Source organism: Anthonomus grandis, chromosome 5 (assembly GCF_022605725.1).
Source record: "Anthonomus grandis grandis chromosome 5, icAntGran1.3, whole genome shotgun sequence".
In the NCBI taxonomy this organism is placed as follows: Eukaryota; Metazoa; Arthropoda; class Insecta; order Coleoptera; family Curculionidae; genus Anthonomus; species Anthonomus grandis.
The window spans coordinates 21615743-21634229 of record NC_065550.1 but is presented as its reverse complement, the minus strand read 5'-3'; the positions used below and the strand labels follow the sequence as shown (position 1 = coordinate 21634229).

The 18487-nt window shown below is 28.6% G+C and overlaps 1 protein-coding gene across 8 annotated transcripts in view; it reads left to right on the top strand.

Annotated features, from left to right (window-relative positions):
* The window catches only part of LOC126735974 (homeotic protein antennapedia-like), a 419235-nt gene that overhangs the window by 228731 nt on the left and 172017 nt on the right, over nucleotides 1-18487 (top strand). For 6 of the 8 annotated variants that reach the window (XM_050440101.1, XM_050440104.1, XM_050440102.1 and 3 more), the window contains one exon: nucleotides 14151-14192. The exons of 1 other annotated variant lie outside the window; for it this stretch is intronic. The gene's annotated coding sequence lies outside the window, so the exon portion shown is untranslated. Of the gene's footprint in view, nucleotides 1-14150; nucleotides 14193-17735; nucleotides 17909-18487 lie in introns of those variants that run through there. One more of the 8 variants, XM_050440103.1, reaches the window with a different exon arrangement.

Sequence of the window (18487 nt, the reverse complement as noted above, 5' to 3'; positions counted from 1 at the left end):
AATATCGATTGCGAAATCTCTCAAACAAGTAGACTTCTATCAAGAGTCGAGGCTTTTGCTAATTTCTTTCAGAGCGTTTTCATTGATTCAGATGCAAGCAAGTTTGTTCCTCATACTTTACTGCATAATCAGAACACAGTCTTAATTAATCCTGTTTAAGAGTCCGATATAATCGAAGCATCCAAAAAACTCAAAAACAGATTAACATGTGGTACCGATTCTATTCCAAGCTTTTTAGTTAAAGACTGCGTTACACCTTCAGCGAAACCATTAGCTCACATTTTTAGTTTATCCATTCAAACAGGTTCGTTTCCGTCTTGTTGGAAGATCGCGCGAGTTATTCCAATTTTTAAAAAGGGCGACAAGTCAGAACTTAGAAACTATAGACCGATATCAATTCTATGCAATTTTTCTAAGCTTTTTGAAATTTGTATACACAAATAATTACACGCACAAGTAAGTACACTAATTACGCCCGATTAACATGGTTTTATGAAACGAAGATCATGTATCACTAATTGATGTTCTCTTTCCGAATACATATGTCAAGCCCTAAACAACAGAAGTCAACTGGATGTTCTGTACATAGATTTTCAGAAGGCTTGCGATCATGTAGATATCACTATTTTATTGATAAAACTATATTATCTGGGTTGCTTTAAAAATGCATTAAAATAATTGTCTTCGTACCTTCTAGACCGAATGCAGTTTGTCGCTCCAATCAATACATCGTAAGATCTGGTGTCCCACAGGGTGCAAACTTGGGACCGCTTCTTTTTTTGTTGTTTATCAATGACCTTGCACTGACTATTTTATGTCTTAAACTGCTTTTTGCAGACGATCTAAAAATTTATAGAAAAATAGAAACCATATCTGATTGCCAACTGCTTCAATCTGAACTAAATAATATATATGACTGGTGTCGGAATAACAGACTTTTTCATAATTATGAAACACAAAATTTTCCTTTGACTAGGTGTCTTAAAATTAGAGATTTGGTTATTACTTTTGACCAAAATTTCAACTTTAAAAATCATATCCATTATACAGTTATAGCAGCATCCAGATCTCTGGGTTTTATAGTTAGAAATTGTCACAATTTTGATGAAGTTAGGGTAGTGCAGTTCTTACATTGCTCATTTGTTCCGTTCAATTCAACCAGTATATCAGGTGGAGATTGATAAAATTGAGTCAATTCAGCGTAAATTTTTAAAATATTTAATGTACAAGACCGATGGTGTTTATCCAGCAAAAGGAACATGTCAAGATATAATGCTTGCACGTTTTAACATAAAAGCCTTAGCCGACCATCGTGTGGTAGCAGCCGTGGTCTTTTTAAATAAGTTAGTTAATTATAAAATCGACTGTAGCTCATTGTTAAATCAAATTTACTTCATTGTTCCCAGAACAAACTCTAGAAACTCTCGAACATTTCAGTGTTCGAACTTACGTCCAACAACATCAATTAAAAACAAAAATAATAAACTTATAGACTCCTTAATTAGCAATTTATATATAAATAGGCGAGATGAAGGGAAATTCTAAGCAAATGCAGCATTGCTTCCAAAAATATCAACCAAAAATTTGTAATAAAAGGAGTACCTTTTTGGCCTATAGTATCTTTTATTGGTTCTGCGCTGTACAATTTAATTAAGTTTATCAGTGCTGCATTAAGTCAAATATTTATAAGACGAACAATATGTCAAGAACTCTTTTGAGTTTGTACCTACATGTTATTAGAGGCACCCTTTCACCCGAAAGTTACGATAATATTTCTTTAGATGTTGTATCTCCCTTTACCAAGATTCCAACTAACGTTATCATAAATATTGTGCAAGAAAGATGTCAGTTAGTCCAAAATAATACCAGCATACTACTTTCAGTTTTTTTAGATCAAATAAATTTTGTTTTTAATAATTACTCTTTTCAGTTTAATAATGATTTTTATAGTCAAACTCAAGGTCTTGGAATGGGTAATTGTTCATCTCCAATATGTGCAGACTTAGTAATACAAGATTTACAGAAAAAAACCATTAAAAAACTAACTTTTCAAATACCATTTTGGAAAAGGTACGTTGATCATATTTTAATTTTTATCCCTTTAAATCAGTATTACATTATTTTAACGATATTTAATAATTATCACCTGAAATAACAATTCACTTTTGAATAAGCATAAACTAAAAAATACCTTTTCTGGATATTAAAATTATAAGAGGAACAAATAGTAAATTTGGAACGAACTGGTACCACAAGCCAACATTTTTAGTAAGGTACAATATTTTTTCTACATCCATTAAAGAATAGATTAAATATTATTAATAAGTTAAAGAGTAGCGCAATATCATTAATATCTACCTTTAACAAAATAACAACTATCATCAACAAAATATCACAATTCAAACATGGAATTTATTTAGAAAATGCTTATAGATAACAATTATCCATTATCATTAATTATTAGGATAATTCTTTACAAAAAAAATAATATCGTCATACCACATCGAACAATTTCAAACGAAAACTTAAATTTAGATGTAAAAAATAAATTTACAGATACCATGAATTTATTGACTAACAAAACAACTAAAAAAGACTATTAAAAAGTGCAGAACCTTAGACAAAAAGCAACTTACAATAACCCAAATATGTTGTAACACAATTAAAATAAAGTACTTTTCAAAACTAAAAACAAAAACGGAAAACCCTCTAATGTCACACGTCATTTATAGCATTACATGTAACAACTGTGACCAATGTTATGTAGGTCAGAGATCGAGATATTTAAGAGACACGCTAAAGAAATATAAAAATCAGCAAAAAAACTACTCACTCAAATAAAACCCGACTGCTTTAGTACTACACTAATAAGACATAGGCCGCAACTTTGACTTCGACAATAGTTCAGTTCTAGATAACAATATCCGAAATAATAGATATAAATAAAAAAAAATCTGCCAACAAAAGAACTGATATAGAAACACTAAGCTCTGCGTACTACAACATCTTAGTTAAAAAAAAAAAGAACTACTGATAGTGCTAAGTCTCGTCTAAAATACGATTCACCAAAGAAAAAAATAAGTAATTGATAAGCATCATAACAAAATTTGATCGTTAAAAAATAAACCAAAAAGTTTTGTACTAATTTTGTTAGTTTTTAATAAAACCGATTATGATCATGTTTAAAATACATTTTAAAACTCTTACAGTTAATTCACAAATATAGGTTTATCCCTAAAACGGTAATACCAACAAATCCGATATCCAGAAATCCAATTTCCTAAAACGAATACTACCCAAAAGCAATATAACGTTGACTCAGAGAAACTTTTTCATCAAACTTATTGCGCTCTAAACACATCACAAAACCCAGCTGTCTCTTTCTCATCAATCCGATCCCTTCGGGGACAACCTATGTTGTTTCTCTATACGGCATCTCTTTCCTTATAACGACGCTCGATGCAATCTATCCTTTTCTGGCGTAGAATTTCGTCTCCAGCGCCATATATAATACGTCATGCTTGGCCTGTCTATCCGTTTCCTTCGCCAAGCCAGCTACTAAATCAATACCGGGACGAAGAGCCCGAGTTTCTGGGGCCCCTTTCACCCTCTCACATCCCCTTTGATCCCTTTATTGGGCTCCACTCATAATGCCATCTTCACTTTAGGAAATTGAAAAATTATTTGTTAGGAATTGGCACTACTTTTAAATATGTAGCAGTTTGATTTTATATACATAACTTAGGAAAGTCTTATATTTAATACTGGAATATTTATAAGAAATGTATTAATCCTAGAGAATAAAAGTATCAACAGATTTTATGTAGGAATATAAATAACTACAGGGGATATGTAGACATATGTAGACAGGGTGTTATTTATTAAGTGTCCGATATTTTACAGAGTGACATTGGCACAAAAAAAAAAGAATCACTTATTAAAAATTTCAGGCACCACGTCCAGGGATTACCTCAGCTGTCTGGAATTACAAATAAAAAAAAATCATAGACTTAGAATTTCGGGTAGTTAAACACACATCCCGAAAAAAACCTCAAATGCCTTGAATTAAAAAAAAATCCTTGAATTCCAGGCAATTGAGACAGTTCGGCTGGCTCAACTGCCTAGAATCAATGAATAAAATAAAACAAATAAAATGGATCAAGATTTCCAGGTAGTTTGGACCAAATCCGGAAATTATTGTAACCATCTAACATAACAAATTAAATTCAATTATGGATCAAAGGTTTTACGCAATTGGGCTTACGTGATAGAGCTCGAAAATAAGAATCTTTGAATTCCAGGCAAATAAGACAGTTCAACTGCCAGGAATCAAGCAATAGTGTCTTTTATGATTTCCAACGGCTTTTGAATTTTTGTACAACCTTGCATTATATTTTTGGTAAAAAAAATAAATTCCCAAAATTTTTTTACGCGGAAAAGATACTCTTGTATAAGAATTCAAAATACTCCAGACAAAGAGTACGCAAATCAATGGGGAGAAGATTAGATGCGTGCATATAGACAGGAGATGGACATTGCAACATTTATTGTGATTTTCTGGTTTTTCTCCCCCTTTTTGTTTAGTATTTGTCTGTTCATCTTTCTTTAAATATATTTCATTTTTATTTAAAAAAAAATAAGTTTGCAGTTATTTCAAATTCAAACATTTCGAAAACGGTCGCTCCTAACGACATCCAATAAATCGCGTAAAAATTATTAACTAATTTATTTCTTTGACCAAAAATATATAATACAAGGTTATACAAAAAGTCAGAAATATTCAACTTTTTTGATAATAATAATATTGTTAGATTGATAAGATTTTTTCTTGTGTTCAATATGATTATAAGTAAATTAGCATAGATTGGGTTGTGTTGGTGATCAAAATTTTTTAATGTGTATGTAGATTAAAAAAAAGTGTTTTAAAATCAGACAAACCTACTAATGGTTTATGCAATGAAACATTTGTTTTAAATTAAATCAAAATTGCATATAAAAATTGATGTTTCTTCTCTGCTCAAATGTTCTATGGTAATACTATTGTAGAAATTATAGAGATGGTGCAGAGAATATACTATTGTATAGCTATTATGTAATAAATAGGGTGGAGATACGGGGTACGCCGGTCTCTCTTAATCAAAAAAAAATATAATTAAGATGCTACTAAAATAGTTTTGATGAATAATTAATTTTCTAGCACAAGAAGAATGATGTATGAATTTTAGCTTTTCTAGTATCTTTAACTAAAAAATTCATAAAATAATGCAAATAGTTCCTCTTAATCAAAGAATCGTTTTTTCTAAATTTAGACAACATTTCTAAAATGCAGCTTAAAAATTTATCTCTTAAATATTCATTTAACTTTCTTTTACTTAGTAAAGATGGCGATAGAACAATTTTTTGTTTACCAAATTTTATTAAAAATGATCAAATTATTAGATTTTTGACTGATATTAGCAAAATTTAATCAATTAGATTTGCTAATATCAATAAAAACTAATAAATTAATAAATAATATATTTATTAATTTAAAGAGCTGCTATTGGTTTAAGGATTTTATAAAATGTTTTTATACTAATTAACAATATATAAAAATATTCCTAATGCATATTTTTTATTTCAAAGATTTTTTTTAAAATCAAGTTACTTTAAATTTTTTGAAATTAAGATTTTATGTTCACCTTAAATTAACTAGAAACTATTATTTTAATTTTTACTTTAATCTTTTAAATAATATTTAGCAATTTTTTTTTGTTTTTTCTTGATAACCTATATTTTAACTACAAAAGTAATAACAAGTTTCTAAGTTGAGTTTTGTAGTTAGTTGTTATGAGGTATTATTTCTAAAGTTACTAGGTAATATTTTGCATAAATAAGAATTTATTTAATCAATTAAGTGCATTATTTTAATTTTTTGTAATTCCAATAAGCACAGGTAAATTTTTGGATTTTTAAGTTATTTTTGGTATATAATTTGATGCTTGAATTTTTTACTAAAAATATGCTTTTATTAAATTTTTGTTCATAGGCACTTAAAAGTATTGATATCAAAAATACACAATAAATCAGACTTTATTTTATTAATTGTTGATTATTTGATGATTATTTCAAGTCAAGAACTTAAAGTGATAAAAGCCGTTTTTACACCTGTGTCAAGAAGCCTAACCGACCATAATTTAGTATACGCCATACTAAATTTTGCAAAAATACAAAACAAAGTAAAACATTTAAAATACTGTAATTATAAAAACATTAGTCCTGAGGATTTTCGCAGAGATGCTGAGCAAATAAAGGGGAACGGAATTTATTTCACAAACAATATTGATACAAAATTAGATATTTTTAATACAAATATATTAAATTTAATAAATAAACACGCTCCACTTCAACAAAAATTAGTTAAAGAGAAAAATTGTATGCTCTGGATAACTGATAACATAAAACTTTTAATGCGTTTAAGGGATAAGGCACACAAGAAATATTTAAAAAACAAAACTTTGGGTAACTTAGAATATTATAGACAGTTAAGAAGTTTTACAAAACATGCTATTACACGGGAGAAAACTACTTATTTTAACCCATTTTCTTCAAAAAAAGAAAAAGATTTATGGGACAATGCTAAAAAATTAAATATATCATCTAATAAGACAGTTGAAATTCCCAATGAATTATGTGATCCAGAACAGATTTGCAACTTTTTTTCATCTAATTTTCAAGCTCCTAACTCTGCGTCAGATGACAAAATCTTTTTTTGTCGTTCAAATGTCCATCTCAATGTTAATATCAAACTAAATTTTACGCTTATAGACGAGAATTCCCTGTTAAAGATTCTGAATCGTATATCCACTGGGGCAATTGGCGATGATAGTATATCAGTGAGGGATATTAAACTTGGCTTGCCATACTGCATTTCACCCTTATTAAATATAATAAATTCCTCTATTTTAGAAAGTTATTTTCCATTTTCATGGAAAAAAGCAATCGTGAAACCGCTCGCTAAAAATACGATCCCTATCTTTTAAATTATGTTTGTCACAGTGAAGATAAGAAACTAATAACTTGCCTGGAATTTCTCGATTTCAGCAAAGCATTCGATACGATTAGCCACAATACGCTATTAGCCAAGCTTCATTACTATGGACTTTCTGATAATTCTGTAAAATTTTTCGAACAATATTTAATAGATAGATCCTTTTGTGTGGAAATTGTGAAAGATTTTTAAAGCGTTCGATCTCAACGCTCAATTTTGGGCCCTCTGTTATTTTCCATATATGTTGCAGATATGAGCAATTCTATTGAAAACTCGACAATATGCTGATGATTCTCAAATACACACTTCATTTTCTTTAGATTATGTAAACGAAAATATTGACAAATTTAACACGGACTTGAAGAATTAAAAAAAAATCCCCGATGATCATAATTTAAAATTAAACTCGTCTAAATCCTGTACGCTATTTTTTAATGCTAAATATCAGATTTAGAGAACTAGGCAATTATTTGTTCTACAAATAGATAATATGCTTTTGGCCTCAGTTTCAGAGGTAAAAAATTTGGTTATACTTTTTGATGATTCGCTAACATTTTAAGTACATATTCATAATAAATTAAAAATTGCTTATATAAGATTGAAAAAACTTAATTATTTTAAAAAATGGCTAACATCCAAAATAAAATATCAATTATGTGACACTTTAATATTATCGCTATTCGACTACGGTGATGTGGTTTATGGTTCATCTTTGACGATGCAATTAGCACACCAAATACAAAAAATACAAAACAGCTGTATGCGTTTTTCTTACAATATTCCATTTAGAGAACATATTAAACCTCATTTAAATAATAAAAATATCCTTAATATAAGTTACCGTAGAAAACTTCATTTTTATACTTTTTTACATAGAATCTTAAAAACTGGACAACCTTCATACCTTGCAGCGTTATTTGATCCATTTTTACGTCAGCATCATACAAGATTTGTTAATAAATACAGGGTACCTCAACATCGCACTGCAGCTTTTCAGAAATCTTTTACATTTATAGGGATTAAATTGTGGAATGATTTACCAGATGAAGTAAGGGAATTAACTTATAAAAGCTTCCTAAAATACGCTAAGCAATTTTTTATTAATGAGCAAAAATAACTTACATTTTTTCCAAACCATGCGTGCTGTGCTAATGTCAGATTTTCCCGCAAAATTAAAATAAAATAAGATAGGATATCTTGTAAAATTAATATATTTACTGTTAGCTGCCCTTGTTTTGCCTCGCGCACGCCTTTCGACCTTTTTTTTCTGCCATTTGCTGTTCCATTGAAAATCTTATTGACTTATTTACTTATTATTTATGTATAGTTTAGGTGATACAGGGTTACAGGGTAACCCTATAACCCTGTATTAGTTATATAGTTTAGGTGATTCACATGATTTGTGTATTTTGTGTTATCGGCCACTATGGTCGCGCTGTAGTCCTTGTTGTCCTCGGGTTATATAGTATATAGTTGTAAAATTGATTGTGTATAATTTGTATATGTATATATTGGGCAAATAATGAAGTTTGATTTGATTTGATTTGATTTGAATTGTTATTTCGTATGCATAATCCATGCCTGACTATTGCCATTTTAAAAAACTTAGAATGGATATTTTTCCATTTATAATTAACAAATGCATTGAAAAAAAAATTAAATTGCAACTTAATCAATTCTTACCTAAATACAATGTTTTACCATTTATTATTCAGTCAGGTTTTTAAAGCAACCGATAAAAGGCTAAATACGCGTTTAATATTACTTGATTTTAACCAAGATTTTGACGCATTTTAGTTTCATATTCTATTAAAAAAAATATATTTGTTAATTTAAGTGATGCTTCTATAGTTTTTTTAAGTTACTTCTTTAATCGTTTCTAACGCATATTTGTTAATATCAAAGTATTAGCCCTATTCACAAGATAGTATCTTGGACCCTCTACTTTTCTCTACAAACTTTGATTTTTATTCTTCTATACATTTAATGAATAATAGGCATTAATATGCTAGCGACACTCAAATTTAGTATTCTTTTTCTAAATAATATTATACAAATGGTGCTCTTGAAATAAATCGAGACTTTAATGAAATGCTTTATTGTGCTAAAAAAAACTTAGTGTTTTAAATGAGAAAAAACTGAAATGATGATATTTGCTTAGCTAGGCATGTTGGTTGTAGTAAATATTTTCAATATTGTTTTTCTTTTATTCACTAAGATTTTTTAGTAATATTCCTCTGTACATTCGCAGTTCTCTTAATGCTGTACCTTTTAAATTAAATATTTATTTTCTTTCATTTATTTTTTTTTAGCTTATTTTGTATAATAATATATTTGCTTTCCATTATTCAGTGATGTTAGGTTAAAAATAGACATATTATTTTAGGCTAGTAAAAATATGTTCGTAGTAGCATATAACCAAAAATAATAGCCTATTTAAAAAAAAATAAATATTTTAAGAGCGTCGCAACCTTGACGGCTGTGTGTCATTTCGACAGCAACTTTCCGGTAAAATGTGAAATAAAGCGGCGCTCAAACGAGACCGGGAGATTCTAAAACTGTCAGCATCGATCGTAAACCTTTCAAGTCGGGTTTCGTTTTAACTTTCCAAATTCTGAAACATCATCTATTATTTAAAAAATATTTATTATCACGGGTTCCTTTTCCTATGATTTATTCCGGACTTCTGGTTTGGTTTTTAGGTTGAGTTGAGTTTTTTTGTGGAAATATATTAAATTGTTTTGATTAAGGCTGACGCTAGTGTTGGTTATTATACCAAAATAAAGTTATCAAAAAATTATTACTAAGATTTTTGAGATACAGCCAGCCACAAAATATCACCTTTTATTCTCACCTGACTTCCACATGTAAGATCTCATTTAAGAAAATTATTATTACTAGCTGATCGCTTTAAATCGTCATCTCTGAGATATTATATAGAAAATAAAAAACATACATACCAGAAAAACTAGAACCGATGAGCATTAGAACGTATTAATAGAAGTAGTAAAGGACTATTCGCTCTTTATTATCAAATAATTTTGCATAAATATATTAATCCTTTAAGAAAAAAAAATTGATTCGTCAAGTTGATAATATGATTTTAATTGAACATTCTCCAAGTAAGAAAATTTATTTAAAATTTTGTTTTGCAGTAAAGTACAAAAATTAATTTTCTTATTAGCAAATATTTTATATTCATTTTTAAGAGAAATGTATTCAATTAAATAAACATTATGTGGTAGTATCGTAACTTAATTATGTTCTCGCCATGTTAGGCCTGTATCAATAGTTCACTTGTGTGTAGTTACGCAAACATGTAATCGTGTATTGGCTCAATTGATTTATGTTACCAAGCATTGAATGATTTAATCGCAACTGTTAAGGATTCTTTAAAGTTTTTCCTATTTGTCAAAAAAGTTTTAATAATGTGAAAAGGTTTACACGATCAAATATTAAGGAGACAATAAATCCTAATGCGTGTACAACATATAACGTGTTATTCGTATTTTGAATGTTAATTTCCTGGCGGTTACTAGACCATGAAAACGCTTACCCGCCTTTAAATATAAAAAATCCGGATAGGCTTCCTTTATTGATAGCTTTATAACGGTTTTCACTTGCAGCTGTTATACTTATTCGCAAATCCACTTTTTAATAGCACTTTTTTATATAAAATTGGAATAATTATTAAGTTTATTATTGGGCATTTAGTTATTAACTCTGTTTTTTAAACATAAACACTTGTAACAGGTGTGTTTAAGTAGGATTCATGCATAACTTAATAGGATATGATCGTTTTTAAATTGGATATGCTAAATATTTTATAGCGCAATTATTTAAATCTAATATATAGGCATAAATTACCATAAAATAAAATAAATCCCAAGTAAACAATGTTTCGTGCTTCCGCATTATTAAAGGAAATATAAATAATCCGAACGAACTAGATTCGAGTTAATTAAAAATAAAACTAAATTACGCCTAGATTCTTGAGATAGTAAAATTCTAAAGAACGTAAAAAAACCTGAAAGTCCAGCTGTAATTATGTTTATGTTATTTTGGGAAGTCGTAAAAAACAAACAAGCTAGTGTTACGCTATCTCTTGATGTTTGTCGAGTTGGTGACCGAGCTAAACGTACTTGAAGTTTATGTTTTAACACGGTCCTTTAAATGTTACGGCAACAGGTGCTGATGTTTATCATAAGACACCTTTTGGTTAATTCAATAAATAATTCTTGGTAACATAAATGTTAACGTACAAGGTGTTTCCTAGTTTAAGCAATTGAGAAAAACTATGTATTTTTTAAGGAATGTTAATTTTGGAAAGTTTTTGTTATGTAAAAAAAGTCGGAGTTTTTATTAGTTCCTTGGCAATAGAACTCAATATATATTCTTGTTTAATTTTATATTTCGTCAAAAAATATACATTATGAAATCTAATAATAATAGGTAAATAATAAACAAATTCACTGTTTTTTATATTCATTTTTCTTTTTAAAGTTAAATGAAAATAACATACTACTATTTATTCTTAAAATAATTTTATTTCTTTTTGAATTTTTAATTCAAAAGGATTTTAAAATCTGGCTATTCAAGTATGTTATATTTTCCGTAGCTAGTAAATCTTTTGTCATCTTGGATATATTTTAGACTTTTATGTTAAAGTATTAATGCTATGGCGTATTTATTTCTGTAAATAGTAAGTAACAAAAACACTTTTACAAGAAGATGATGTCAACCATTTTACTTGTTAAATTAATATCAAGCTTCATTTTTAATTTGCCTGAAAGTTTTTTGGATTAAGTTTTCATATTCTAATAACACTTTTAATTATTTCGCAAATATTTTTCGAATTGACTTCCTGTGGCGTGTATTTTATACAAAATGCTCACATTTTGATAATATTTTCTTAGTATTCTAAGTATTTAAAATCATTACAATTAACGATTTTTCCCTTTTCTAGTAAATATATACTTTTTGCTTTAAAATCAAATTATTAATATATAAACTAAAAAAACATAAGTAAAATGTTTAGTAGTATTCATGTATTTAAGAAATTGTAGTCATTTTATTATATAAGTTTTTTATAAAATTAACTGGCCTGGTAAACAAAAATGAATTGTCAACAGAAAACAAGATTTTTAATAAAAACAATAATAATCGAAGGTTAACTTACAGATGCTTGGGATACTGGGATACTTATTCATGGATTTGAGGTAACTTCAACCTTTAGATTTGTGAGTGCCTGAAAGTAACTTTGGGTAATTTTTTAACATCTGTAATAAGTGTCTGAAAGGCCTGGAACACGTAATAATTTAATTCAAAAGTCTGGACTAAGTGGATAATTATTCAAAAATATTTCCCTCAATTACCACATGTGCCTGGAAGTAACATTTAATTTTCCGGAATAGGGAACTGATTAACTAGTGATTTACTAAATCGGAAAAATCTGGAACAAGTAATTAAGACTATCTTTTGAAAATTTATACGTTTCTTTTGTTCTTAATTCTTGTTGACATAACAATTATCCTAGTGTAGTAATTATGTGATTTTAGTGTTTGTGTAGACCCTGTTTAGTCACTTTCTCGTGCATCTTAATATGCTCTTTTTATTTATTGTTAGTAATTTTAACCTTGGACCTTACCAGAAGCACGGTGGCTTTTTATGTGTTGTGATGAAAAGCCTCTTTGTATATCCCTGATGATGGACATCTTATATGTCCGAAACATGTAGGATAACTGGTTTTTCAAATAAATGTAGTGGAGGATGTCCGAAACTATTTTAGTTACCCTTTGACATATTAACTCCACTGCAAGTATGGACTACTTCTTTAACTTCAAGTAATTAAGAATAAATGTCTAATTAATTAAAAGGATTTCATAAGTTTACTGGAAGTATTTTCTAAGTGAATAAAATTTATGGAATAAGTGACCAAATATTGTAACAGGCACAAAAATAATTAACAATTATTTTTTACACACTGAATATAAGAAACAGAGACTTGTCTAAATATGTATCTATATTACGAATTTAAAATTATTTATAAATTACTTAATAATTATAAAACTAAATAAGTTATAACGCAGACTTAGTTTAGTCTTTTTTTGGTAATAATTACTTCTATACCTTATAAAATTGGTATTTTTAGCGCTTTAGCCATTTTTCTGCAAATTGATTTAAAAGTTGCATATAAAATATTTATCTTATTTTTATTTTATAATAAGTTTCCCACACTATGAGTAATTTTTTTTGTTTTAAGGGAAACATGAAAATTGAAAAAGTGGCATCACTGAAAATAAATTAAATTTTTAATTTAATTTTTTTAATAAAACAAAAATAAGTATAATTCTAAATAATAATAAATTATATATTTTTAGGTTTCATATATTTATTATAGTAAGTTTTAATTTTCTTTTGAGTCTTTAGCTATAAATTTAAAAATATTAATCCAAAGCCATTTGTACTCAAGCTTTTTATCATAAACAACTTAAAACATTAACTAAAGTAAACGATTAACTAATTACGAAACGACGAAACCAATTAATACCATTTAATTTACCTAAGGTGAATGAAATTTAAATTTTCTTAGTTATTAGTAATAAAAATTTTATGAAACATATTTTAGGAAGGGTTTATAATACTTTTCCGTTTTTAATAAAAGTAACTATAACAAAAAATTAAAAGAAAAACAAGATTGTTAGATTGTTAGAACTTTATTAGAAAGCTTACACAAAATTAGGATTTTTTAAGCAAATAAAACAATTCTCGAAGTTATCGTCGGTTTTTTCTTTTAATTTTAATGCTTTGGGTTATTAGAATTTTAAACTGTTTTTTATTTTTTCTTGTTATTGTATATTTACATTATCTATTGTTTAAATTTTTTATAAACACTACAAAAATTGAAATAAAAAAATAAACTTATTATAATATGTTAGGACTAAAGTAACGACGAATATTTAAATATGAAATATTTAATAAGGTAATAATACTAATACTTACTAAATAGTAATAATAATATAAATAATTACTTATCTTAATTTTATACTTTTATTCGCTATACCTTGTTTTTATCGTTTTTTTTGTTTTTTTTTTATATTTATTTTTTGTTTTGTCCTAGGAATCTACAACAGCGTCGAGTAGTAAAAATTAATGGAAAAAGGTAAGATAATATAATAGGATATATTACAGGTATCAAAAATAATTTAGAACATTCGGCGTCCAAATTTTAAACCTATTGGTAATGTTAGTCTTCTCGACCTATTAATGACTACTAAATTATTTTTTTCGTTTTTTAATTAATTTTTTATGCGAGTTTGGGCTAATGGAAGACACCTAACTAAGTAAATAATTCTTATTTAATATTGGCCAAATAAATTTTTTGACCAGTTTGGTGATCGCATTGACTTAATTTGAACCTACAATGTTTATTGGGAAATAAGTGGATATCTAAACACTTATAACAGATATATAATAATATATACTCAAAAATACTCCATTTTATATAAAATGCATTAAATTTTTATGGCTATGCACATAGTGCATTCAACTACTAAACCTATAATAGAATGGAAAAGAGCGTAGTAGGAAATAAGCATTTCAGCCACACAGTTTGCTACAATAGGAAAAAGGCTGGAAAGCATGTACATGGAAGTACTCAGCCTAATCAACATCTTATCAATTGATGCATTTCATTATAGTTTAGGGTCAAGGTAAATTCCAAAGAACCTCATTTCAGGAGAGTTTACAAAGGCTTTGATGTCACAAAGAGAAAAAACTATTTTTGAGCCTTGTCTACATTTAAACAAAATTTATTAAAATTAAACCAGTCTTCATTTTCGAACTCCCGCCCTACCGCCCTCTCCATAACATCTTCAAAAATTTTCCCTGATAATGAAACAGTACTGTCATCTACAAAGAGGGTGTATGTACTAGTCCCACACTAGTACTACTCGTACTACTAGTACTAATACCAGTCCCACACTAGAAGAAAAATAATTTATGCAGTGCATTCACGATGAAAGAAACAAATTCATTTAACATTTTTTTTTCTTTAAATTTTTGGACACATCGTTTAGTATTAATATTCGTATATTTTTCAAAATAAAAAAAAATCTATACAGGATGGGTCAAGTAGAAACTATGGCATCAACATTATTTTTTTTTAATAGAATATTCTGTTTATTATGACGCTTTACAATTCTATGATATATTCTAAATACTTTTTGTATAGCAAACCATAAGCCTAATAAAGTCTGTCAAATATGACGTAACAGATTAACGAAATATATGAAATTATTACATAAAAATTTATTTTAGATTTATTTCAAATAGTGTTTAATTTGCTATCCATTTGATTTAATGCATTCTTTGTAAAAATCTTGGTTACAGCGTCTTTTAGGTAAAAACTGTGACGTCATCATTAATTTTTTATGTGATTTCTTAGAAAGTAAGTAGACCTTATTTATATCGAATAGCTTACAATTTAAGAACATACTTGATAACTGTTTGTCATGTATTTTTATGTAACGAATAAATTGAAATACTTATGATGATTGGTTTTTGGAGATCGGGTGCGTACATAACAAGAAGTCTATAATCTATTTAATGCAACTTATTTTAATTGTATTCAATACCAGTAAGAAATTTATCTAAAGGAAAACCTCCAAAAGCATCTAAAGAAGCTACGCTAAATGTTCTATTAGAAATAAAGAAGCCAGATAAAAAAATTAATAAGAAATTAAGAATTCCAGGAAATAAAATTTATCAGTAGGGTCAGTGGCAAAAATAATTCGTGTAAATAAATATCATCTTTATAACGTACAACTAATACATGAAGGGCTACAAGACGATTTTGACCGCCAAGTGCAGTTTTCTGAGCAAATTTTAAGGCTTACAATGTCAGTGGAAATATCATTCAAAATATACTTTTTTTGATGAGGCAACCTTTACGTAAAATGAACACGTTAACAGACAAAATTGCAGATATTGGACAACCGAGAATACTCATTGGTCAGTCACAGTGTCCTCAGAAAATTTACGTGTGGGCAGGTATTGTGAAAAAGCGGATCTTTGGACCCTTTTTTTTAAAGAAACATTAAACAGAGCTACGCGCTAATTGGACTTTCTACAGTTTGAACTTATCTCTGATTTAGTTGTTTTAATCCCTGATCCACAAGAGGCTGGTATACCTAGTAACGAGATATGGTTTCAATAAGACGGAGCACCTGCTTACTTTCTCATCGTGGTGCGATATCCTCTTGATGCCATTTTTCATATGGATTGGACGAAGAGGACGGATTGAGTATTACATTAGATTTTTTCTTATAGGGCTATTTGAAGTACAGAGTTTTTGTGAATAGATCAAATAATGTGGACGACTTAAAGCTAAGAATTTTACAAGAAATTAAACTAATCGGTCCGCAAGTGATTGAAAATGTGAAATTGGAGTTGATCATCAGTTGCAATAAATATTGTATACATTTATATTTTTTAATGTGGCATGTTTCATTGATCTATTACGTCAAATTTGACAAACCACTGAACTTAGGTATACGGTATTCTATGCAAGAAGTCTATATCAGAAAATAGCGGTAAATTGTGAAATATCATGATTTACAGGATGTTCCATTTAAAAAAATAAATATTGACCCCATAGGTTCTATTTTAGATAACCTGTATAAAAAAAAAATTAAAAAACGCACGGATGACAATAATCGGCATGTTCGAAAAATAAGAGAAAAGAAAAGACCTGGGTTTTAAATAAATTTATTCCTTTCATCGTAAATGCACTGTATATATCAATAAAAGCAGTGGTCCCAAGATTGAGCCCTCTGGGTCTCCAATGTGGAGTTCCCTCTTAACAGATAACTTCACCTCTACCCTCACCATTTGGGTTCCCTCATTCAGATATGAGCATAGAAGAGAGATGCTACTCTCACTGAAATTATAATTTTTTAGTTTTTCAAGAAGGCCATAGTGATACAGTCGAAGCTTCGCTCAGGTCAAAGAACAAGGATATTAAAAGACGGCGGTCCTCAAAGGAATTCATGACCTCGGCCAGTAGGCTGAGAACTTTCATTGTGGTACTCCTTCCGTCCTAAATCTAAACTGCCTATTCGTGAAAAGATTATGACACTCAAAGTAGTGTAAGCTCATCTGAGACATACACTTCGCCAAGGCGAAAAAAAACAGGTAATAAAGAGATTGGTCTGTAGTTGGCCACTTTGACTAAAGCTTTTTTAACATATTATAATATTTATAACAGATTTTATAAGGCTTACTAAAAGGCTATAATTAAAGGAAGACCACCCTATCATTTAAATGCTTCAGTATTTTATTTGCAAACAAATTGGGGAACCCAAGGTTAGTCATTTTGCTGTTGAGAATGGATTATCATTTCATATGCGCTATAAATATCTAAAAAAAGAGCTAAAGTTGCTGCAGTAAATTTATTTAAAAAGATTTATAAAACTAGAAAACAAAACAAGAGACAGAGGCTCGTCGTCAGTTCCACACCGACAGGTCGCTAGATTCGTTCAGGGAATAAACACAAACTCGAAAGCGTCTCTAATCCTCTTTGTTGAGAAAGCGTCCGTCGGGGGAGGAGGCGTCGTAAGAGGGACGCATGAGCAGGAAAGGCGTCGGGACGCTTAACACAAGTGCGGGTTTAAGCAGGAACGACGGTGGTCCATGCAGCCTCCTGCGACTCATTTCAGTAGCGGAACGCGGCGCGATTGTAGACGGTTATCATTCGCTCGCTTCCGGTTTATTTATTTCCGGTTTACGCAGTGTTTTACGTTTTACGGTACCGGCAATAACGTCGGGTTTGATCGAATGCGTAAACCGGTTTCTCTTGGTGTGGTTGGTTTTGTTCAGGTGTGATTTTTGTTAGTTGTTAATGGTGAAAAATTTTAAGAAATATTGGATTTTGGAAAAAAACTCTTAATTTTATTAAAACTATTTAAGAAAATAAAAGACTAAAGGGAAAAAATATTTAAAGCCATATCTCATAAATGTTATTTTTGGTAATTAAGTTATAATAAGCAAAAGCATAATATATTATTTTACACTATATATTATATAATAGAATGCTAAGTCTTATTCTACTCTTTATAGTTACTTAAGAAATATAAAGAAAAACAATATTTATTACAGAACGAAAAAACAAAGGAAATATTTTAAATACATCTTCCAAATTCTTTTTAGTTTTTTAGTATTTTCACCAAGTTTACATGCCATTAAATATTATGACGTGAGTATTAATTAAAATAATAAATAGTACGTCAATACCTAATTATAATCTATTAATGATGCTTGTTTTTAAATAGAAAGTTGGTTTAAAATTAAAAATATTTATCCGTTTTGACCAATTTAAGTTTAATCTAAAATTTTTCTTAAAACAAAGGGAAAACAAGTATAAAGCATTAAATAATTCGCAACAAAAAAATTAGTTTT